Source organism: Empidonax traillii, unplaced genomic scaffold, assembly GCF_003031625.1.
Source record: "Empidonax traillii isolate 1590-97213 ecotype Southwest subspecies unplaced genomic scaffold, ASM303162v1 scaffold20:size5563877, whole genome shotgun sequence".
Lineage (NCBI taxonomy): Eukaryota > Metazoa > Chordata > Aves > Passeriformes > Tyrannidae > Empidonax > Empidonax traillii.
In genome coordinates, this window is record NW_020955213.1 from 1855286 (window position 1) to 1881551 (window position 26266).

The 26266-nt window shown below is 38.9% G+C and overlaps 1 long non-coding RNA gene across 2 annotated transcripts in view; it reads right to left on the reverse strand.

Moving 5' to 3' along the window:
• The window catches only part of LOC114064870, a 136933-nt gene that overhangs the window by 93540 nt on the left and 17127 nt on the right, over positions 1–26266 (reverse strand). For both annotated transcript variants that reach the window (XR_003572826.1, XR_003572825.1), the window contains exon 2: positions 980–1064. This is a non-coding gene — a long non-coding RNA (uncharacterized LOC114064870). The remainder of the gene's footprint in view (positions 1–979; positions 1065–26266) is intronic.

Here is a 26266-nt window from a genome sequence, read left to right on the forward strand (position 1 = left end):
CTTTGCCTGTAAACAGGCTGCCCTTTTCTTCCTTCCACATGATTCAAGATCACATTAATAAAACTCTGAATCAACATAGTACATGCAGAGAATTGCAACAAGACAGGGATCCCTTACCCTTGGCCAATAAAAGTAAACAAACAATACCAAAATTCCCCAAGAGCCACATTGGGTGACAAAGGTTTTCTTGTTCTCCCACCTTGCATCTTTGACACTCTTGTATATTTTGCCTTGAGGTCCAATATTTCAAAGCTTCATGCATTTTTTTGCTGTCATTACTTAGTATTTTACTCTTCAGTTCTGGATTTACTGGGGCTAAAACTTCTTAGTTCAAAGGGTTCGCTTTCAGCTCTAAAATTATTGGGCATTTCAGAGGGGAAAAATCAAATGCATGTTCAGATAAGAGACTGAAGACAAGGAACCAAAGATAAGGAACCCCAGGAGAACACCACTATTTGTATCATCTGGTACTGACATATTTTATAACATTCAGGAGGGTATCTGATTAAGATTGATAAGGTGCAAGAATCTTCATGTTACCTACAGTTCAGCCCACAGCATGACCTGGTAACCATTTCTCACAGTGCCAAACCATCACCCTCATCAAACAACAACCTCCTCAAATGGAAGCATTTCCAGTGGCTGCTTTGCATTAGAGCACATTGGCCCTGTTGCAAGTGAACACATTCACGTCTGTGTGCACCTCTATCTATCCAGCAGATTAAAAACTGTTGAATTCATTAGGGATGTAGAACAAGAGCCTCAGCAGATGCAGGTATGCTGACTTATCATAAACAAAGGTCTAGTTCCTGCTAAGAAAATGAAAACTGTCGAAATCATTCAAATGTACTCTCTGTCATTTGAACTCATCTGACTGATAAACTACGTTAATTAAGTTTGATTGTTCTATTTAAGCTTAACAATTGCCTGGAAACCTTGGAGGATATTTTGTTTGGCATCAAGAGAACAACAGACTCACGTGAATGCCAGGTACCTCTGTGGCTGCTGGTCCTGTCTCGGAGGCTCAGAAATCCACAACAGCACCACTGAACAATTTTGAATTCCTGCACAGGAAAAAACAGACAAAACATTCATGTGTTGGACTTAATGTACTTCAACTTTATTTTTCTTATTAGTCTCCTTAGCATTTTAGATAAGACAGCACCCTAGGTGGGCTATTAGAAAATATGCTTTGTTAAAATGTAGTATTATTAAATGAACCGCCACTCAAATCTACCACAACGATTTAACAAGACAAACCAACCCAAAAAACCAACTTCCCTCTCACTCCAATCCCCCCAACAACAATAAAAAGTGTTGGAAGGGTCAATATTATATAATATATAATTGATAAAATATTTTCTTTACGTTTTGGCAACCTTGTAAGCAAGTATCCTCTAATCTTCACCCAGATTAACCATGGGTCCTGCATGGGAGAGCTGCATAATCACTTATCTGAAACCCATGCAGGAGTAATGAGAAAGCCAAGAGCACCAAGCTCTGGGGGTGTGCAGTCCATTGCCTTGGGGGGTTTCTTAATAAGATTCTAATGGGATCCAACAAGGGCAACTTTGATTATCCCATGTTGTTTGAAAGATGCATCAACCAAACCAATGAGACCATGAATCTAAAAGGCAGCTGACAAATCTAGAAGAGAAGTATTATTTGCTAACATTGAAAAGGCAGATTTATATGTCAGATGACTGACTATATTTCAGAATCTGTCATTTCTAGGAACATCAGTTGGAGATGCTATTATTTATTACTATCCATACAGAGCCCCATAGACATCACCATGTATGTGTAGACATTACAGTCAGCAGCCAAAAAAAGACAGAAAGAAGGGAAGTAGAGGAGAGGGAGAGCAGCTTCGTATATATATAAACCAGATTTTTTCTGAAGAGTTAATCTCAATGGTTACTTTACCATTGCAGTTTACAAGTTAATTTTGCTCATGAGTTTCTATGTACTAGTCTCGAGAATTTTATTTTTTTTGGATCAGAGTCATGCTATCCTGAAGCAATTACTAACTTAAATGGTAGTGAACTTGTTACAAATAATTTATAGTGTTGTTATTGAGGGCCTGAGAAGCTTCTTTCTTTCTCAGAGAAACAATCATATACATTATTCAACATGTCATAGCAGATATATTACATAATTTTTTACCACACTGCTTAATGGTATTCAAATAGGATGTTATAAATACACCATAAATATCAATCTTAAAAAGATATTAAAAAATCAAAGATACTATATTACCCTATGTAGGTGAACTAAAGTGATTATAAATTAATAACCGTGAAGAAAGTTGAAATTCAGAAGCTCAGAACAGGTGATTTAAATGTTTGAAAATTTCTATAAAACACTGGGAGAACAGATACAGTTTCCAAAGCCATCAGGTTGCTCCAAGCCCCACCCAACCTGGCCTTTAACAGTTTCAGGGATGGGGCATCCACAGCTTCTCTGGGCAACCTGTGCCAGGGCATCACCACTCTCACAGGAAAGAGAGTTCCCTGGACAAGAGAAAATTCAAACTATTCAGCTTCTGTTTCCTCAGCAATTCCGTATGCTGGCATTTCCTACAACTTTCATTTTCTCTCAAGTCTTAAATATCCCAATTCTGTGTAGGTGGAGTAATCAAGCAACAAAGATAAGTTTTCAGGTGCATAAGGTATTATTTAGCTCTCTTCTTCAGCGACAGTGGTTCCAAGGAGTACAAAGAGCTGTGTGCAGACAGTCAGCTGAGTTAGACACATGGCCTCTCTCAACAAACCCTGCCTTGAACCTGCTTTCAGCTTAAAAAATGGGATCTCTCTCTTCTGCAGTGCCATCATATTTAACACAGGGACACATGATTAGTTTGTGTGCTGCCTAATAAATTATGCTAAACTAACTGGATTAATGTCTTCTGGTAATATTCATTGGCCATGATGCCTTGTTATCCCAAAGCCTGTGTGCTGAAAACAGCAACCAAAGAATCACAACACTGTAGAGCTACAATTCAACTGCTGCAAATATCTAATCAGTGCACAGGGCAGAGAACAACTGGGCAACTAAAGACAATCCAATCTGGCTTTATTTGGCTCTGCAATAACAGTAGTTATGATCAATGGTGGTTATGAAGTATAAACAGAATGTAGATTCCTTATGAGTGAATAAATCTGTAGCCATTAAATTAACTAATACACCCATTTCGTTAGTCTTTGCTAGTCAGCACCAAAAAGTAAATCTTGTTCTTCCAAAAATCTAAAACCTGTGCATTTCCAGCTACATCAACATGCTTTGAAATATTTTTAATTGAAAACAAGTGATAGAATGTAACGCAGCATTCATCATGCTGCGGGTGACACGAGGCATAGAGCGGAATGTTTTAACAAATGTTTTATTTAAAGACAGACTTGAAAAGTCAGTGGGAGTAATTGCCAGTTTGTCAGCTGAATCACTTTATCCTTTGGAAGAGCTTTTTGTCATTATATTAGATGATTCCCAATGTCAGTGCAGGCCAATTTTTAGGATAAATGCATCTCAGTGTCATGCATTCCATTACTGAATACTAAAATAATATTTGGGGGCTTGTTTTTACAAAATTGTTATCCTTCCTATTTTGACGGACATGCTACTAAATCACATATGCATTGAAAACCTGTGGTTTGATGAGAAAAAAATGAAGATCTCTTTTTCTAATTCTCCCTTCTTTTCCATCCATTAAAAAAAATCCACAAGAGAGCTTACTCATCTCCATAGCATGGGAAAAAGTTTATGTATCGTGTAGCAAAGTCTTAATCCTGCCTGAGACTTTTTATTTGTCTTAATGAGACTGTCTGAATGGCAAAGCTGGCAGAACTGGACCCTTTGTGCTCGGAATGCAGTATTTACACAGCAGATACCACGCTCATACATAGCCAAAAAGCAGGCGATGTGAACAATATTTCTAATCTTTGTAAATCAACCCAGGACTCTCTGGTGTTCTCAAAGTGCTCATCTTCATGGAAAGAAAAAGACATTCTGCTTACATGTAAAAGACTGGCATATATTAATCCTCCAAGTGTGGCACAACAGCATCCATTTTTGAACGTGAGAATAAAATAAACTCAAGGGTGTCGTTTGAGTTCTTTGGTTGAACCGAGCAGAAACGTAAAAGATTTACTGGATCAATTAAAATTGTATGAACTGTATTCCTTGTCAAACTATTTTAATCTGTTTATATCTGGATTATTCGCTTATCTGTCTACAGGAAGAGAATGTGTGTGAGACTGACTTGCACAGATATCTGTAGGAGATGGTGCATCTTGTATTTTCTGTAGGAGGAAAGCAGTTGGGAGATGAGCAAGAAATATATGAATCATCTTACGACTACAATCTATATCCAACTTCCTCCTCGCAGGAAATAAAGTTACCTGACAATTTAGGCCAGTAGCGTGGGTTTCTGACAACTTTGCATAAAGTTTCTTTGAAGAACCCTCGTATTTTTAAATCTCTGGAAGAACATTTTTGCTAAATATATTCAAAGCATTTGATCGGAACAAAATTAAACTGGAGAATTAAAAAAATGACCAAAAAAAAAAAAAAATTGTCTTTGCAATGAGAGCAATAGCTTGCAAAGCAGAGTTACAGTTTGAAACAGAACTTCAGCCAAGTTGCCACCTGACTCTGATTTAGATTCCTCACCGTTTCTACAATCAGCACAGGTGATGTCACACACACCACCCCTCTATTTACCTTCCTGCATTTCAATTCTTGCAAGTCATTATTGTTTTCTATGTTGCGCATTTATTTTAAGTACATTTTTGTCTTTGCTATCACAGTTTTATGAAGTCTTTGATACATGAAGAACAGACAAATAATATATAAAGAACACCTGCACAAGCCATCCAGTTGTGGTAGGAAAATGAACCCGTAGTTTGGCTCTGGGTGCTAACAATGGAATATCTCTCCCATGCCAATCTCTCCCATGCAGCCTGTAACAGCTTCTGTCCCGTGATTTTTAGATGTTGCCTTATTATCAATGAATTAATTTCCCATGACTGCCTGTTTACATTAGACACAGAAATACTGTTTCTATTTTATAGGGAAGCTGAATTTTTCAACCTGAAAAGAGACCAAATCCTGTTTACAAATGTGCTAAACCCTTCTTTCACAGAGTGTTAAGCACTTCTGAAAACAGAACTACTCAGTTAGAAATATATTTGTGTTTAAAAGACAACAAAGCCTGGAAAGGTTTAACTTGAGGGTCCGGAATTCTGCTATTCTTAGAAGAAGTGCAAGTCTTGATCAAAGGCAGGAACTGAAGGAGTCCCTGGTTCTCTATCTTTAGGAAGACAAGCAAGAAGAGAAAAGGAAAAAAAAAGCAGAGCAGCACAGACTCTCACCTTCCCTAACATGGAATGCTTTAATGAAGCAAACAAGAAGAACACGTTCAAAATCATTATTCAGCGTGTTTAAGGCCATCCTTACAATGACTGCATTTAAAAAATGGTTTAACAAATAAAGGCCTTTTTTTTTTTTTTCTAAATCCCCTTGAATCAAGAGCTGTGTAACCAAAGCTTCTGCTCAAAAAGCATTTTTGACAACGTTCAAATGCTCACTTCTTCCTTGGGTTAAGAGTAGGCATACTAACAAGTTTTTTCAGTCATTCCTCTGAATTTCTGTTTGTCAGCTCAGTTCTGAACTTATGCTGACAACAGCAAAATCGTTACATTTCTACCTAGCGTAGGTTCCAGCTGCAAACATCAAATGAATATTGATTTTCTTTTTTACAACTCAGAAAGCTTTAACAGACACAGCAATAGTAATTCCTGGTAGATAAACCTGAATTTAGGAGCAAAAGGTATTGTTGTATTATCATTGTCAGTACTGCTGGAAATGAGAACTGGAAAAGAGCTGAGCAGGCAAGAGATTCCCTGAACCCCTTTACCTGTGCATACATGGGTTGAAATCATTTGGATGGCAACTAAAGGAAAATCTTTTTTTGGAGAGTTCCTGTATCTCAAAACCCCACCAAAATGCTGCTTGACAGGCAGACCTATCTGGCACAACAAATGAGAACTGCAAGCAGGTTGCAGACTAGGTGAAGGCAGTTGTATTGACTGATTATCTCCACCCAAAAAAACAAATTAAGTCATCTAAAAGAGACTCAGAAATGCTGGTTATACCAGTACTTCATAAACACAAAAAAGTTTTGACTCCTTGTGGTTGTTAGAGAATGTCATGTCTGAATCCCCTCATAAACTTATCTCTGTTTTGTATCTAAAGAAACTCCCAAAATACTTTGGTTTTTTGAGAGAAATAAAAAAAAAAAAACCATTCCTCAATGATGTTCTTAATTACTTATCAACTCTATCTCAGTGTTTTCTACTTAGTGAGGGAAACCAATGAAATTAAAGGTAACACATCTGAGTCTTTCAGCACAGGTCTGTAATTAATTTATCACACAATACTAGACAACATCTGATGATTCCTGAAGGAAGTGTGCTTTTCTAGGAATAAGGTACCTGTCTTCTGCAGCATTGCTAAGAGAAAAGTTAAGAGTTTTCTCCCAACGCCAGTTCATATAACTTTACATTCCAAATATATTCCTCCCTTCTTCAGGCCTTCTCTACTCATCCTTTCCAACACAACTAATATTACCTGATGCAAAATTCTGCAGTTGAGGTCAACCTGACATCGTGGGGAAATCAACCCCTTCTCTAAGGAGCTGCTCCAAGTTCTGCTACTTAATCAAACAAGCCACAGTTAACTAAGAAGGTGTTTAGGTGGCTCATTTATCTTAAGTGTCATTTGGTTAATCAGGACTCATTGGATCTATTTCTAACTCAACTGCTGACTTTGTAGATATTTTTGAACAAGTTTAAAATTAGCAATAACTGGGTCTCCCAACAGGTGCTGCAAGCTTTTGTTAACTTAAACACATAAAACATGCCCTTAAAATTTAGCAGAAGTTTCCTCTATAGGCCTGTGTTTAACTCTAATAAACTTAAAATAATAGATTGGAAAGTAATTGACTTAATTTTATTTTCAGTAAAGGACAAATCAATTTTCTATAGAATGAAAAGATGTTACACGAATTATTTGAGTTGAACAACATTAATTTTAGAGGATAAGAGGTTCATCAAGTATAATTTCTTGATTGGCCCTGGTTGACAACCCTGCTGAACCTGCCAAGACATTTGTCTGACATCTTCAGGATGTTGCACTGAACGTTCTTCAACTCAAATTAAAGAAACCACCAACTAGAAGCGCCCCAAAACTTATTTCCTCCCAGCCAAAGACAGCATTTAATGGAACTGCAGGAAGATTTCTGCAAATGTTTCAGGCAGTGCAGCTCCACTGTGTACCAGGCCCCCACAGGCTTTTTCTGCAGCTCCTCGGGGATGTGTGTTCTTTTGTACCATCTGCTCTGGGCTCCAGAGAGGAGCTAAACAAGAACTGTTTGGTTCTGAGACTCATCCAGCTCCTTTAGGGAGCACAGGAGAAGAAAAATCAGAAAGCTTGTGCTGAGATTACAGGGGGAAAAGTGAAATATAGGTGGGTGGGGGAACAAGGATACATATGCTTAAAAACCTTGTAGCTTCACTGATTTAAAAAGGAATCATAATTGTTGTTAATGACGTGACATCAACACTCTGGAACAAAATACGTGAAATGTCCCCTGATGTCACATAACCAAATTGCCATTTAGTCACACAAACAGCTTTCAGAGCAACTGTGCAGCTTCACTTCTCATTCATATCAGTTGCATTTACAGCTACTGAGTCATCCAAATAATGACATAAAATTCATAATGCATTCTTATCACTCTTAGTTTAAAGCTTTAGACCAATGTATGAAGTTGAACTTCAGAAAGAATTATGAAATAAAATAAAGAGCATATATGTGAAACTCTGCAAATCAGTTCCCCAGTACTTATCTACTATTAAAATGTTAGGATAAATAACAGTGAAAAGGTACCATAATCTTTATATAAAGTGGTATCTCCATGACTGAAGCACTGTCCTGAAGTGAAACAAGATGGGACTTGCTCTGTACCACTGCTCCAACCAGCACCTGGCTGGCCCTTCTGCACTGATGTGTTTGACATGAAAAGATACTGTTTTTTGACTGTATAGACACATTTCTGCATCAGTGTAGCTGACTGTTTTAACAGTCTCCAAGATTTGGAGTTTTTACATTAGTTTATGGCTCATAAACCCAGTTTGTGGCTACTTCAGCCCTAAATGATGGATACAATGTTCTTTCAATGTGGGTACAGCGTTCCCATCCACCCAAACAATGTCTGAGGGTTAAAGGTTGTTTTACCTTGCTATGAGAGCGTGGGACATCCCAGAGAGGAAGACAAAACAAGGAACTTCCCTCTGTGTTCTGTCCCTGATCTGAACAACACAAGTGGCTCAATGAACACTGTGCTAAATTCAGCCATATATATTTATTTCCCTATTTCCACTACATTTGTTACTCTGCCCCTTCAAATAAAGAATAGAATAGTGCCATGATAATAACCACATATTGGACACCAAAATATAGTGAAGATTTTAATGGCTGAAAAGAACAGCCCCTGCTGCTGATTTCAGCACAAGCCAACGACCTTCAAGAGCATCAACAGAGCCAGGATGAGAGTTTGGCCACATGATAATATTCCAAACAACACAGTAATATTTTCCTAAGCAAAGTTTATTTACGCATAAATTTAGTCTCTTTCCTACTTATGGGAATAATCCATGGGTTTCACTGAATCTACTTTCCTGAGGATGTGACAGTAGGACCAAGCCTTAGAGCTCCAGCTCTTCTCCATGAGCAGCCCAGGCCGATGACTGCAGGGTCAGCAAGAGGCTGGGAAGGAATGAGAAATGTCCTTTGTCTATTCCCTAGGTACTGGAAAAGAACTCAAACACAGATGTTCCCAAGAAAAATCCCTGCTTTGGGAGGATTTCGCTGTTACTGTCCCAAGAACAACAAAAGGATTCAAATATTTAGTGGTCTCTGACAGTGGCAACACCTGAACACCCTGGCATTATTGCAAATTGCTTGGAACGAAAATTAATTATCCTTCTAATAAAAAATTCAACTGCAATTACCAGCCGCTTTCATTTAAGGAACCAACTGCTCCTATTTGCAGTAAGATTGCATTATTGTCATTTTGAAGTTATATTGGGAAGTCAGTTGCGAGAATTTAAATTGTAATCTTTCGTATGCTCTCACAGATGTCAAAACAACCCTTCACTGTTCAAATTCTCACAAAATCTATGAACACCATCAACCTCAGGTCCCACCCAGAATCCCTGAAACTGCTATCTTGTTTATGTGCCCACCATGAAGAAGGTATTTCCTCTCAAAAGCACCACAACCCGATTTAGGGGCTCATTATTTCTCAAAATGTCAGTTCAGTAGCTATTGGTTACTTTCCACTGGAGCTTCAAGCAGTAGATATTGGACAGGAAAAAAAACCAAATCAGTTTTTATATAGAAAAGCCTCCAAAAGCCTGGAAAACTTGACCAGTAGCCACTCAGAAAATCTGAGTATTGAAAATCCCAAATTATGTGACATTAAAGACAAATAATCTATATATTCAGTCAGATTTTAGCACCATATGAGGTGCCAGATATAACTTTGGACAATGAGATTTCTAGTCTATGAGGAATTTCAACATGTTAACTTTTGGAGAGTCCAAAATGGAGAGAACATAAGTAATAAAGTTCAAAAGTGCAAAAGCACAATACCGAAACAAGTTATATAAATTTTGGTGAAAACGCTTAATTTTGAGCTGTTGACATTCTTAATTTCAACATACTGTTTCTGAAACTGAACTGTTCACTTTGCATGCATCAAATGAAGAAAATAAAAGGTCAGCATTAGAATGCTATTTAAATAATTTAGATTTTGACAAAATGCCAGATTCCCTCCTGGGCTTTTGTGTCCACTGACACTGATGATGTACTTCAAATATCTACTGCATATTGTAATGGTCTCAAGCTGTATCTTTTTTACCTATAATTTTGGGCATGACAATTGCATGTTTTAGTTGTTTATTTATTCTTTAGGACCGGAAACAAAGCGGGTATTTATTCATAGCTGCATTTCTTCCTCCTATAAATCCATATGATGTCGGTCATAGTCCTGTCCAAACTCATCACTATTCCTTTGTCTCACGAATTCTTTAATTTGGATTAATGCTAAGCATTGCTGCCAGCACAGAGGATGGTAATGACGTAGTTAATGTACACGAAAAACAGAATTCAGGCAAAGAAGGAAGTTTTACTGGTCTGTCTGTTTTCAGTTTATCACATTATCAAGCTGTTAAAGGTTGCCCTGAGCAGTAGATACTCCAGTTCTAATTTAATCAGGAGAAACAGTATCGCATGACTTCTCTTGCTCCCATCACTTAGATGATAAAAATAAGACCAGAAAAAGCACAAAGAAAGGGGAAAAAAATTCACTGTGTAGAGATGGGCCAAGTAGGAGTTGAAAAGAGACTGAAGAGGAAGAAATCATATTAATGAATATAAATTAGTTGATTAAAGGTCAATGGCAGTCCCAACAAATGCTGGTAACATGCCCTGGGGAGAAAGAAGCGAGAGGATTTGTTTGAGGCAAAACTGGTGTGCAAGAGAATCCCAGCTGAGTGAAGTCAGCATTCCTAGTGACTCTGAAGTTTTGGTCAAAAGTTGGTCAGGTGTGTCATAAAAGGAAACAAACTCATTGTGATGACAATGAAGGCTCCAATCCTTAGGTCAAATCACTGTGAATCCTGTACTTCTGGACTGAGACTCCAAATTTGAAAGAAAGCATTTTAAATGCTTTATAAGAAGAAGCATAAACTGATGTCACGCTAGTTGAATCATAGGAAAATCACTAAGATGAGGAAACCGGAATCACTATAATTAGGTGAATGCTTAATTAGCACGTTTCATGAATAGCAAGGCATGTTTGCAGCAGCAGCCCAAGGGAAGGGATATCTCCTGACAGGAGGGTGGCCGCTGCTCGCCGATGCACGGATGGCCATGTGATATGAGGCAAAACCCACAGAAAGGGCTCAGGTGAGCAACAGCTTCTCTCCCAGCACTGTTATTTTCCAGTCAGCTGCAGCACAGGAAGAGCACCCTGTGACATATTATCCAAAAGTCAGAGTAAAATGGTACCACCTTCCCCATGAGAGCTGAGCTCTGCCCACACCCGTGGCCATGCAGGACTGCTGAGGTGCAACACTGGGCTGTGGCCAGGTGGAAATTCGAGGGCCAAAATGCAGCAAACAAAGTGGAATCTAAGATCATGTACACACAGCATGCACGTGGTCTTCTGATACATCTCTCCCTGTAACCTTTACTGCCCTGATGAGGCACAGTGTGACACGTGCAGTGTCTCTGTAGGTGCCAAAAGACCAATTACATAAATATTCTACGTTAACATGGTTTGTGATGGAAGGACTCCAACAGATGAGAAGCAGCAATGTACACTTTGGGGAATCAGTTGCTGAGAATTAGCCTCATGCTTTCATTGTAGGAGCAATTTAATTTCATTTTGAGAAGATTTGGGGGTTAATGTAGGAAAAGTAAAGACCTTTTTCTTGTTTGATGAAAGGTAAAGGATGTACATTCCTGACCAGCAAAACTGAAATGAGCTGAAGCACTTCTAGGTCAGCTGCAATGGCCAGGCAAACTTCATTCTAGAATTCTGGTTACAGAACCTCAGCCCCCAAAACATACCAGTGAATGATTACAATGCAACTCAGTCTTTTATTTTTCAGGAACTGCCAAACTGAGAATGGGATACTATCATGCTCAAAACATTAAATCAGTTTTATCTCTCTCTGACAGCAGAAGTGTTCATTTGAGATTAAATGATTTTCTAAAGGCAGACAAAAACCACCTGCAAGAACAAAAGCTACAGTCACAGTTAGATTAAGAATTTCACTGTTTTCCTACCTGCCAGAAATCTACTGAACTTGATCTTTTCACTAGCCCCTGATGATAACACGATAGAAGAAAGGAAACACTTGTGATAAACTCACAGAGGCATAACATTCAGAAGTCTCCTGTGATTAAAAATGAGATTCATAATTAAATTTTGGCCATTCACAGTTCCCTTCCCTGACATATCATGGCCTTAGAAAAACTTTACTGACCCCCTGAAAGGAATTAGTCACTGCATGTGTAAACATTAGTCAGGAGTACAGGAAAATGAGCAGTGAAGGGAGATACAAAGTTCACCTTTACTCTACTGCAGCCATGCCTTGAACACTGATTCAGTCTCATCCAGTGAAGGATTCCACAATTCCTGCCAGTCATTGCTACTCATTGCCTAGCAATGGAATAAAACCACACACACTCAGAAAGGTTATGTTTAATATTTCGGTATATGCCCAACCAGTCAGAAATCATTAACTCATTTGCTCATGAATACTTGTCTGCTCTGAGCTCTATTTTAAACTTGTCTGCATTAGGACTTATTTTTAGTTCTGTTTTATTTCTGTGGAGAGTGTAAGAAGCAGAACATTTTATCTCCTTTCATAAAGGAGATATAAATCATCCCATTCTAAAAAGGTGGAGCACTTTTAGCTCTAGTTCTTTTGCAATCAATTTGATCTAGCCTAAAAAAGAGGCCTCATCCAGCTCCTAAGCTGGCTCTCCTTATCTAACTCAGAGCATCATAAATGTTCAGCAATTTGCTTGCAGTAAAAGAAATGAGGTTATTTTTCTACTCTAATTATTGCTCTTCTGTAGAAAATGGAAGGATTAATACAAAAAGGCAGGAGCTGCACTATTTCAAATAACCCACTTGCAAAGAGATCAGCTGTACTCACTCCCAGTCCCTGGAACTGGATGGGCTTTAAGGTCCCTTCCAACCCAAACCATCTTACAATCCTTTGATTCCCTGATCCAGTTTGCTGCACCAGATCCCCCAGGGTCAGCTTTGCTCAAGGCCTTACCCCGTGTGCTCCTGCTGATGTCTCAGTGACACCAGGAGGTCACTTGGGACCTCCAGGAGAGAGCTCCTCGCTGAATTTGGAGCTGGAGAGTTTGAGACTGACCGATAAATACCAATCATGGCAGTGTCACAAGAGAATTTCATTCTCCATTGAGTGTGACTGGAATAATTAATCTGGCCTTCAGTGCTTCCAGAATGAGGTTAGTCAAGGCTCTGACTTATTGCCATCACCAGCAGAAAATCATCTCATGGCAGCTACTGCCTGCATATAGATAAATTCTGAAATTTATATTTGTTTTTATTTTGACACTGATTGCTCTTTTACCATGCTAATTATCAGACTTACAATTTTCTTTTCCACATAAAAGAAGACAAAGACTATCAAGATTTGTGGGAAGAAAATACTTCGGAAAGAGCAATAACCATTTGATAGAATGCACAATTTTTAAGGAAAATAACTGAAGTAGAGGGCTCCCTTTATATAATTATAAAATTATTGTTGGTATGACTGATTTAATTTGAATAGCATTCCCTGGGGAAATATAGTGTGCTATCAACTTGAAATGATTATGATTACTTGGCCTTCGGCAGCAGTGGGATAAAGCAGCAGAGCTGGATGGCAGGATGCCCACAGCTACACCTAATGAAATGAAGCACATCTGTGGCTCTGACAGGAGGAAATACCAGGGAACGAGCTCTTCTCGGAGCAACTCATTCCACGCCTGATGCCAGCAGTCTCCAAGCACCCACAGGCAATACCCCAAGGTCCTTACTCAGCTTTTACTCAGAATTGAGGGAATTTTGATCACAGTCTGAAAACCAAGACAGGAAGATATTGTGTTAAAAAAATATTAATATAAAGGGTGGCTGACTCCTCACCTTCTTCAATTTGGCAGGAGATGCTGAGAGGGTTTTCTGTGAGCCTGGACAGCAAGAGCACAATGAGGTGACCCTCAGTAAATAATTTCTCCTTAGAGAGATGGTCAAATATGAAAATTCATATTTTTATGATAAGTTAAATGGAGTGGAACTTCATCAGGCTGGCAATAACTGCTTTATTTTGAGCTGCTCTCTTCCTAAGATCAGCAGGCTAACTTCATACCCTACAACATTTGTGGGGGAAGCCTTAACAGTGTCTTGTTCTGACATAAAAGAGGGGACAGCCTCAGAGAGCTGGCTCTGGGAGGACTTTTGTTCCAGTGACCAAGACCCTCTGTGGCAACTCAGAATATGGTTTTTAAATTGCATTGACAGGTTGCACAGTGTTTCTCTGCTGCTCTCGACTAACAATCCAGCAAGCAGATGAAAAGGCAAACCTCTGCCTTTGTCAGCTTTGCTGGCACTGAGCTGTGGGAGATCAAAGCAGGAACTTGGAAGGAAAGGGAGTGAGGATGGAGCCAAATGGTGGTTTGAGACAAAGGAGCAGCCGCTTGAGGTCAGCGATGGAAGGAAAAAGCCTGATAGAAAAAGGAAAAAGGAATCCCTGAACATATGTTGTGCAGGAATACACAATTTACCATCCCTCTCCTTGGAGACTAAGCCAGACTCTGCTTTCACAATTCATCCCTTCCAAGAGGGAAGAGCTGCCTGTCCAGGGGCTCTGAGCCATCGCTGCCCTTGATTTTGTTAATGGCAGCAAACTGGAGGGCAGCACGGCCTCCCTGTCCACTGCTGGCTCTCTAAAATGCCAGTCCCTCAGAGGAAAAAGTAACAATGCCAGCAAAATAAATGGCTTGCTTTCCATGTAAAAGCAGAATAGTATTCTGAGCACAGTAAGCAGATTTCCCTCCTTCCATGCAAGGCAGAAGAGGTCTGTGCAAAAATAATCCCCTCTATCATAGGATAAAAGCAACACATAGTCTAAGAATGACTTAAGCTCTGCTGGGGACCCTATCCTGGAACACAAGATGCTGTATTCAACCTGTGCAGCAGTTTCCCTGGGGCTCCCAGGAAGCACCCAGACCCAAAGCATGAGCTGCCTATTGTTCAGCTTTTTCATTTTCTGCAGTCTGGTTCCCAGTCATCCTCTCCTGGAATGAGGTGCTGCTAAGGGACACAATGCAAAGCACAAAACATAATTGGGATGGGTAGAGCAATCCGATTAAAATGAGAAATCTGCCTGGAGTGGGATCAGAAGCCAAGAAATGAAGGAAATTATAAAAAAGGTGAAAACCTAAATAATTCTCATAAAATCATTTTGATTTTTCTGTAATCCCCTGATTGCAATGGTACCAAAACAAGAAAAGCAGCTTTTGCAATACTCTTCTGATTTGAAAGGAGGTAAAACCAAAGTAATATTAATAACAAACATTTTACCAACTTGACAGAGGCCCGTAAATGTTTCTGAGAACACACAAAAACACCAGATAAAATATACCATCTGTCCTCAAGTTCTGCAAAAGCTGGTGCCAGCAGTTCAGGCAAAGGTGGGTGTACAGTACCCACTGGCAAGGAAACTCTTCAGGGAAGACTGAAAAAAGAATGTTTTATTGGAGGTAATGAGAAGTATGAAGCAGCAAGTATTTCGTTTCCAGGAGAAAGGAATAATGCAAAAAAGCTCTGAAGGCAGAAGCTGGCAAAGAATTAAGTAGAAAGAATCAGAATCTCAACAGGAAAGTTCTTATCTATAGCTAATACAAACAGGTATATCATTAAATCTGCTCAAGTAAAAAACAACAGTACTAAAGAAATTCGCCAAAGTGTGACATTTTAAACCTGTGGGCCTCAGGCTGCCCAGAAATCATAAACGTGTATTTTGATGGTGTGTTTTCTCGGCTTGTCAAATTGGGGTGTTTTGACTGTGGCTGCTTGGACAAATTCCACAGGTTAAAAAGCTGTAAAATAAGCTACACCAAACCCCCCTTGTGAATTGGGCACATCAGCTGCACTCCTCTGTACAGATGATTCTGCTGCCTAGGGCATCATCTTTTCTCCTTCAGGTGAATTTGCCCGACCCAACATTCCTCTTTGCCATGGGAATCAAAAATTTCAAAGGATCTTTTGAGTTTCTTTACTACAGAGACATTGTGGAAGATTTTTCGTTGAAACACTAGCTGCTCTTGTTTAGAGGGAAATAGAACCCTTAATGTAATATCAGACTGGTTTAGGTGTCTTTAGACTGAATTATCTTGATGTAGCACCATTTATTCTAGACTTTGTCTTCAAAAATTCCTCTCACAGCAGTTTCTTTTATTTTAAATGAAGTAATAATGTTGGTATGGAAGAAAAACTAATGTAGCCACTTTCCTTATTATAAACTGTTTTCAACTCAAAATTTAAGGACATATTTTTAAAGGCTTATACACTTAGGAGGTGAAAGCTTGGCTAAAATATAAAATCCTTTTAAGCAGCTTGGCTTTCATAGCATGCTACAAATTCATGAAGAAAGGAATACAGGAGGATTGTAAAATTTCATGCCTGACACCTGCATGTTATCTTTGGGAATCCAGCCTGAATAAAGCAGGCATAAAAAGAAAATATAAACTTGCACAGCTCCAGTGTAATGTTATAAATCAGAAATTCCGGACAGAAGCAAACCAAGATCAATAAGACAGGTCTCTCAGCATCTGACATGTGTCCACACAAATACAAGTTAATTATTTCAGAAGTTGTATTTATTCTGAAGAATGCAATTTGGGATTAAAAATAAATTCAGTAGTCCATATATGCTGATCGGTAACATTCATATGCATGGCTAGATACAGACATAGCAACTTGAAAGGATAATTAAGATTTAGCATCTCTATTTATAGAACAAAAGTGAAGCAGATTCATTGTCTTTAAATGTGAAGGCTGGAGTGAGCAGAGGGTGATATTAGTTGCTAGTGAAAGAAGATATAACTCATTAAAAGATGTGCTCTTTTCATTATAAAATAATATGTGAGATACAAGAAAAATGAAATGATAAAACGAAAAGACAGAAGCTACACTGTAGGAAGTGAAGAACAAAAAATATGTTCTAAGCCACTGGGACATGTATTTTTGCTAAAGAAGTAAAAGAAAAGAACTGAAGAGATAAAAAAATCTATAGAAGCCCAAGACAAAAAAACCAGAAGTTCTGGTAATGCAAGTGTTTTCTCTTTAAATGAATACTTGCAGTACAATTATGAGCCACTTTTTCATTGCAAAACAACCCAACAGCTACCATTATTTCAGAGCTGTTAAGGCAGTCTGTAATGTTCAGGGAAGTCCACTTTTTACTACTGATAACTAAGGATATTTAAATGAACATATAGTTATTCTGAGAGACTAACAGCTATTCCAAAGGAAAGGTGTAAAGAAATGCAATTCTCAATTTTCTCAATTCCTTATTGTAATATTAATAATCAGATAAAGTAAAGTTAAAGGATTCAATGAGCCAATTTACATTTCAAACCATTAAAGCTGCAAAGCAGAGCTTTTTGGATCTGATATTGGGATTAGCTCTTTGAAATACCCCTGGAGAAAACTTGTAGGCAGTTTTGTTTTTGTCAGTACGATACATTGACATCCAGTTTTCTATAGAACAGTCACGAAAAGAAGCGGCAAAAATATTTCAAGACATTTCAGAATGGAAAGATTAGACTGCTTTCTACTTCTAATTGATTTACAAAGAGCTGTGTAACGCAAGGAAAATTCTCTCTTGCTGCTCCCTCACAGCATTTCAACTGTGCTTCACTACTTTGAGTTCTCTTTTCAAGAGGCTCCTGCCAGCCTTACACAACCTGTTAAACACTCTCTGCTCTCTGACAATTCAGTTTCTCTTCAGAGAAGTTTCCTTCTCTTCCTCAAATATGAATGCTTTTTGCACAGCACAGAAGTTCCATTTGGATTTGTTGCCCCTTGGTCACAAACTTGATATGAATATCAGCAATCAGCAAGAAGTAAAGAGCTGGTTTTATGGGCCGAGGTTAATAAGGATGCTTTCAATATGAACATGCAGTTGGGGAGGGAAAGGTGGGCAGACCAAGCTATCACTGATTTTTAATACTTGCTAACCAGCCTTCAGGTTAGATGTAATTCCGAGGAAGCACATTCAGTGTGGCTATAAAGTGATGCATCAACAGCAAGTTTGTCGTTTAGATGTAAAATGCAAAAAAGAATTGAAAAGCACTGTTAATATTCTTTGCTTTAGTGAGCTGACCTTCTGCATATTGGTGATACAGTTGTGATACATGGAAAAAAGATGCATGGAAATTGAATCAGTCCACGCTGCTGGAATGAGGAGGGTTTTGCTGACTCCAAACTACACACACTGACAAGAAATTGCAATGGGAAATTTGTTCCAGCCTTTCATCTAACCATGAAGCAACTGCATTTAAGAACATTATGATAAGGGGAAAGCAAAATAAGAGACAATGTATGAAATGTAAATAAAACTGAAAAACAGAGATACGAGGGATAAAAATATGCAAAATGCGAATCTCATGATTTTTTTTAAAGCCTTCTTTTGGACATATCACACTGATAGGATGGCTTGAGTTTTTGCATTTCTTTGATGGCTTTCCAGACAAGCTACTATTTTACAGCATATGAAGTTGTATCATCATCACACAGCACAATAAATGCTGTTCCTGCATGTACAATGAGGCTGCACTGCAGAATGAATGAAAACAAACCTTGTATTTTATTTCTTACAAAAATTAAACACCAGGAAAGCTAAAAATGGTTTTATATAATTGTCATTTTTTTTCCTGTTTACTAAGGGACTTATAGAACTCAGCAATGGCCATTCAAATGACTTTTATGCCTTTTAGTGGCCATCAATAGCAATGTACTTGATCTAAAAATCTGAATGCTGAAACTGGTTTTTCCCTTCTTAGTACCTGCCTTTATCAAGAAAGATTACAAGTTTAAATACAGCCAGATTGTTCTCTGCCCTTTCATTGGAATAGACCTTTGGTTCAGAAATTTATATTTTTTAGAATCAATGTGCCTCTGAGGAAAATTCCTATTGGTGTTTCAGGCTCTGCATACTTAGCTGATGGCATGATGCAGATTTTCCAGTATCTGAGACACCCAATTTGTGAAAAAAGGACAAGCTCTAACTTTCAGATAGCTCAGTTTTCCAGCGTTCTATGACACACCATGCAAACATGATTTTAAGACTTCCACAATTAGCAAACTGGCAGCCAGTTCCTTTTGCAAACACAGAACTCAAGCAAAGTATTTAACTTCATGGCTAGAAGGGAATTCTCCTGAGCTGAAGCAATTTGAGACACTGAACTACTTGGAAGGAAGCTTGCAAGCCCTGTTTAGCACCTAAAATAACAATAGTAATCACTATTATCAAAGATAGTATGTGATGCTTTCCAACTTCAGAAGACTCAAACCCGTTACAGTTCTATGTTTTTCTCTCCCTGACTGCTGGTGACTGTGTAAATTATCGGGCAACAGCATACACTGGAACTGTATGGTTGATTCAAGGAGAGGAAGAATAATTAAATTTTCAGGTTGTGGCATCTTTATTTCTATTTAATGCATAATTTTATGTGCAATAGCAATAGTCTGAAGGGCAAGGAGGTGTTTCCCCTGGCTCTCACTAGCACAGGCTTTGCTGGCAGAGACATCAGTACCCAGATGTGTGATGTGGTATGCTGATAAGGAAGTTGGTGAGCAGACTTGGGAGGAGAAAAGCAATTATCAAACATATAGATGGACTAAGAAAATATTAGGAATTACTGCAAGTAGGACACATGGAGTAAGCCCAGATGACCAGGCACTGAGGAGGAGGATAGAACTGGGGCACCACTGAGTGATGGCCCTGTCAGAACGTATTTGGCACAGAATGGGGCTACCCATTTCTGAGTAGACATTCAGTGTTCACTCCATTATTGAATCATATTACAATAACAGTTTGATAAAATTATAATCACAAATGATGCCTACATATACAAATGGAGGTAGAGATTAAACTTAATTTGAGTTTATTCCAACACTACGAAAACCTGATAATATAAAGGTCTGCAGACCAACAGCAGAATATTTCCCAGGGGTTGTCATATCAAGAAAGGACACCCCAGAAATGCATGAGGTATAGCTGTGGGCAAACCTGAACAGGAAATTCAGAATTTTAGTGAACCGGAAAGGTTAGAGAAAGTGAGAAATCAATGCTCCCACTGGCATAGCAGGGGTTTACACATTTAACTTTTATTAATGCTAATGGGATTTACGTCCATCACTACTCCTTACATCAAGAGAAGAATTAACAGCTGGGTCTATCTTGTTTAGAAAAGGAGGGGATTAGCTGCATGTTTCTGCCTCCCAGTACAAGACTTACAAGCCTCACAGCTTGGGAAATTTTCTACCGTGCAGCAGCTCTAAAGGTATGGAGGTTACTGCTGCAGAAAGAGTCCACGGGGAATTTCAAATGGCAAATGTCAGCCTTAGAGGCCTGGGGTGTCCAGGGAAGAACACACATTTCCAGAGACAACAGGAAGAGGAAATCCTCATTTCTCAGAAGAGTGAGGCAGTAACCAGTACCCCAGGGTATGACTGAGAGCTGCAGGCCCCATGCTGGGAATAGTTCCCTGCACTCATACACACACAGCCAGGCAAACACAGTGTCCTGGAAGAGCATCAGCAAGACCTCAACTGGTCAGACACAGCTGTGGGAGTTGCATTTCAGCAGGTGTTCAAAGCCTAATTCAAAGCCTTTGGGCTGCTACAGTAGCACAGAGGGGATTTAAAATTTCTTTGAATCCCTTCATGTGTAGGAAGTAAACTAGCTCAGAGAAAAGGGTGTTTGAGTGATGCAGGAACACATTCCCATTAGCAGCTCATAGTGGTTGAACCCCAGCTGGCTACTTAATACCACACAACTACTCATTCACCAGTTACTAAGAAGAAAATTTACTGTATCCCAGACAAAACCAGGACCCAGTCCTAGACCTCCTCGCCGTGGCCTTGAGGAACTCTGTACTGAAATTGCCAGAGAAGCACCTTTGCTTCAAAGCAAAGAGAGAATGTTCTCACCAATGCAGCAGCACAGGATTTATCTTGTGTAAAATGTACACACTGAGGTTACTTACATTAAGCCAGATGCACCATTAAATACAGAATATTGCTGCTCCTGACACTGCCAACTTAGTGAAAGTGTTTTCTTGTCCCCTGAGAAAATGTTGCCTCTTTCATGCAAAACACAATTTAAAACAGTATTTGACATTTTCCAGGAAACATTCTTTGCACTTTAGAAAGGTTCAAGTTAGGACATCATTCTACCCTTTGGTAGAAAGAGAAACACTTGCTCTGTTTTCACATTGGTATGGATACCATAACCGCCAAAATTGGCACTTTGGCCCAGCATCTAACCCAGCTAGAAAATGAGATTAGACATAGGCACCTGTTTCCAGTGCCCACAAGGGAGAACAAGTGTTTTTCTGGCCAGAAGTGTTTTAGCTATTGCTTACTGTTTGCATCCACTAGTACCACATGTTTCACCCACCTTTTCAGAAGGCATTGTTTACATTTTTTGTGGTAACTGCTCTGCACAAATATAATTAAACTAAATTTAATTAAGCAGGCTCCTATCATCAGTGTTCTTTCAGTGCTTTCACACCTTAGTACACACTAAGTGAATTCATATTAAGAGCAAGAGAAGAGCTATGAATTCCCAGCTCTGTCTGTTTGCTGTGCAGCAGCTTCTCTGTCAGCACAAGCTGCACTGATGTTGTGGCTCATCCCAGAGCAATGACCTCAGTGGCTTTACCTGAATCAACTGGGCAGAAGGTGGAACATACGCAAGAATGACCCACTGTTAGAACCAAAATCTTTCACTAGGCATCATCAAAATACTCTTCCTTCAGCTAGCAAAGATTCCCAGATTGTTCAGGAAAGATGAGACCGAGAGGATTGGGTGGAGGGGACTTTGCCTTTCCTGCCAGCCTTGAACAAGGGACAGAAATGAAGTGCCTTGTCTGGAACTGCTCCCAGTCTGGGGAAAAACCTCCATTACTGTGAAAACTAGATCAAGGCATATCTTTGAATACTCTGCATGTAAAAAAAAAAAAGAGATCCAGATACAGAGACCCTATTCCTATTTGCACCAAATCCTCTCTTCTCTTTACATATCGAGGAACACAAACAGAGGAATGAAGAGGATCTTTCAAGAGCTGCAAGTGCAGAAATTAATCTAGTCCTGAAATTACATTTTTACCCTTTTTCCTAATATATCTGCAAAAAAAGTATGTGCATTTATTAATGATAACAACGGATGAGCAAAAGAGAAAAGATGCTGTTTCCAGCTCCAAATTCTTTTATTCCCCTCCAGCTCTCTTTGATATTCACACAGAGCTCCTGCTACATTTAAATCTCCATGCACAAACTGTGAGCCACCCCTTCATGTTTTCTGAGCATACTTAAGGAATATTAACAACTGCTCTTTGTTTGCACTAGTGTGAGATGTATGAAGGCATTGGCACTCACTTATTAAAAGACATTAAGAAATGCACACAAACCCTGCGAATGTTTGAAATGCAAACTTCAATTAAGAACTAGATTTCATATTTTAAACAGCTCGAACTAAAATTCAAAATCCAAGACCACTGAGCAGTGAGATATTGAGGGTCTGGATCCCAGCTCTGTAGAATGAACCACCTTGCAGTAACAAAGTAGCTGCAGGCAAGAAAAAAAAATCTACTGTGTGACTTTCTGTTCTTTGAACGTACACAGGTCATCTTCTGCCAAAGAACTTCACTGATATCAGTGGGGTTCCTCTGGCTCTGGGCTATTAACATCAGGAATAGTCAGTACGCCTTGTTTGACCAGGAGGACTGGAATGCTGCCCATCCACCTATATTCTGGAAGTGGAAGTAAGCTTTCTATGCTTTTCTGGATCTGTAGAAATTAAAAACCAGTTTATGGTATTCTGCAGGACTCTACAAGATGCAACCAACAGCAAGGAACAGCAGTTGCTGATTTATCCACAGCTCTCAACACTCCATTTTTAGGAAAATGGTTGAGAAGTACAGTACAATAAAGAATTTATGAATTTCAGTTTTAAGTACTAATACTTGTAAGACCTCTCCAAAACTGACATAACTGTCAAGGCATATGTGCATGGGCAGACTCAGCTTGTATAACTCACTGTAGATCCTCCACTGACTACTGGAGAACAATTATTTGAGAAAACAACAGAATGTACTTTGGAACGTGCAGAAAGGAATTTTACTGCACACACCACCCTCTTACATATTAGTAAACCAACATTTTATTATAGTGAGTTTATTTTTTAAAAACTACATTTATTCCACAAAATTTCAAAACCTAAATTATATAATTCAGTGAAGTTATTTCAAGCTTTTAAATAGCATCCTAATTAGTTTAGCTTAGATTTGGAAATCAGAACTTCAATTAATATTCACATTTTCAGATCTTAATTTCTGCTAAACTGCATTACTTCAGTTAATAGCTTTTCCTTCCTGCAATATAAGGCTTAACATCCCTAAACATTTCTGTATCAATTACTAAATCTAAATTAAATGTTTATTGGAGTTATTTACTTCCCAGCATTCCCAAGTATGGTCACAGTCCATGACTCACAAGCTAAGTTTTGAAGGTTTCTTATGGTACAATGACTATTAATTATACCTAAAAGGTTTGAAAATGAATGAGCAGTTTAAAAAGAGTTTGGATACAACTTAATTTTACCTATCAGCAGCAGAACAACTCTGATGAGGAAACGTGTACTGAAGATAAATTGCACTGATGTTGCTGTCAATTGAGAATGGTGAGCATGTGGTAGGAAAATTATTCTAATGAATTTCTTTTACAAGCCGAGCTAGGATGTGAGAAAATTAAAGGCAAAGAGTAACCAAAACTGATGATTTCCTACAGTCCAACCTCTGTCAGCAATGTGGTCAGTTTAATTCAAGAAATGCCAACATACTTGATCCTTTGAAATTTTTTTCTCCCTTACTGGGTTTACACTGGGGTTTAAATCAATCTCCAATAGCCAAGAAGTGTCTCTCCCCTGAATAAATGTGAAGGGTTACCAGGAGTTTCAGGGCAGTTCAAGGCAAGGCAAAGGTGGCTGAGCTCTTATTTCCATTATTACACATAACGTTTTACAGAGATTCACATGGATCACAATAACATATGGTAAAGAACAAATACTTTTTGCCTCAGGGGGGTAAATTGCATATAAATCACCAAGATGTTCAATTCATATTCATTTTTACAATATTTGATATCAACTATTTTTACCACTGGTTTGGACCTCATCCTGCTGAGTGCTAATGTCTGCTGTAGTGGGGTATAGGAATCTCACATTCCTTACCAGGCTTTGGTAAAGGACTCATAGTTTGAAGACAAGAGCATTAATTATTCACTTTTTAAGATATTTCCCTGTGTATCATGCCCTACTGAATGTAGCAACGGCTGGGATGATTGACAGAAGCCACCAATACCAACGGGGCACAATACAGTGAACACACCATTGCAAAACTGTAATTTTGAAGGCTAACCTTCAATTTCAGAAAAACATCTTCCAATAACAAAGCCATTACTGCAGGTTATACTTTTTACAAGCTGAAATTTCTACATTAAATTAAAGAATTGTCCATGGCTGACAGCTATACTCGGATTCGCACCGACAGCCCATAGGACATACTCTAAATTTCCAAACTATCTTAACACTTTAATACCAACCCACGTAAATTTTCAAGGTCTTAAACACTGCAATATTTGTTTCCCAGATGAAGCAGGTGGCAAATGTACTGATATGTTTTTCAACCCATGCCATTTCAGCCCAGAGCTAATTCATATCACTGCCTTCAGGTTTACTGGAGCTTAACTGGGGTAGCACAGACAGGATCATTCTAGAGGTTGCTCAGCAAGTGCTACATTTACACTGATGGTCGTAACTATGGGATTTCTGCTCAGTGTGCTCCGGCAATTTAACACAGTGCTTCTCTGTGGTGCCTGGCATGATGGCAAGGGGCTCTCTTATACAAGTGGAGTCAGGAAGGACCAGCAATTCAGCCCAGATGCACTAAAATGTGGCACCAGAGCAAGAAGCAGCCAGTGTGAAATGGGCAAACTGCAGTCCCAGTGGGTGTCTGGACCTAAAAGTTTTCTTGCCACTGTTCCCATTAAATATCCTTTATACTGGCCCCACAAATATTCGGTCTGAGCCCAGAGAACCTGTTGGATTCTCAACCCAGCCCTCAGGGCAGTCCTCACACACAAACATTTCCTCTCTCCTCCTGCACCTCTCCAAGGCAGCCCACTGATGAAGAGACTCAGTCCAGTCATTTGATTTGCTCCTTCAGGTGACCACCTAACCTCTGTTTCGTTTCAATAGGTTGAACCAATCAATCAGACCTTGGCAGAGCAACAAAAAGCAGCACAAGTGTTAATTAAACTTTGTTATTTTCAGTATAGAATTCGGCTTGAAGGAACCCAGCCTTTTAAAGCAACAGAAAAGTTCAAAAAGTAATAAATTCAAAAAGCCTCTCTTGCTGCATTGTTGAAGACTGATATGAATTGCATACCTAAAATAATCAAGGAAAGGGACTTTGATCTCCCAAACCTGAAATTAGCCCAGATCGCTGCTTTTGTACCTGCAAGCTCAGTGAGGAAATAACCTGAGAGGAAGAGAAAGCTTCTGGCTTGTATCTCAGGATTGCAAAGCAAAGCATAGGGCCTGAAAACAAGGGAGCAGGACTTTTTTTTTTTTTTTTTTTTTTTTTTTTTTTTTTTTTTTTTTTTTTTTGTGACAAGTTTATAAAGTTTTGAGGTAAAGGCCTTACCAGAATTTTCTGGAAATCTCCTCCAGATTTACAACGTTGTGGAATATGACTGTATTCTCTGTGGAGATTTACTGTACTGGGTTAATTGCATAGCTTAAGTTGAAGTGACTGTAGGAGGATGTCAGAGAGAGACAAAAGTGAAAGGAAAATGAGATAGATTCCTTTAAGTCTTGGAGAAAGCCTGGATAAAAGCTGTAGGAGAGATCCAGCAGGGAAGACTTCCTCAAAGAGCCATGCAGACATTTTCTGCAATTCAGCACAGAGGCCACTGCCTGAAGAATGCAGAACTGGCAGGTGTATGGGAAAGACAACAGGAAAAGTTATTCTTCAAAAGGAATGAAGTTCTGAGCAGTGAAAGGTGATGAGCTACGTTTACAGGTTTAGGTTTCTCAGCTTTGGCAGTGTTTCAGATCAGCTTCTGTGTACCTGGTCTCAAACAAAAACCATGTGCTTTCCTGTAACTTTTCAAAACCAAAATGAAGAAGGAAAGTAATTCTAACAGTATCTAACAACAAAGCTCTTGAAGCTATTGTAGTGCAAAGAAACATGTAAATATAGACAATTAGAAAGAAATGCTATCAAAACAACCAGAGACCATTGGAGAATTGTCTACAGTTAC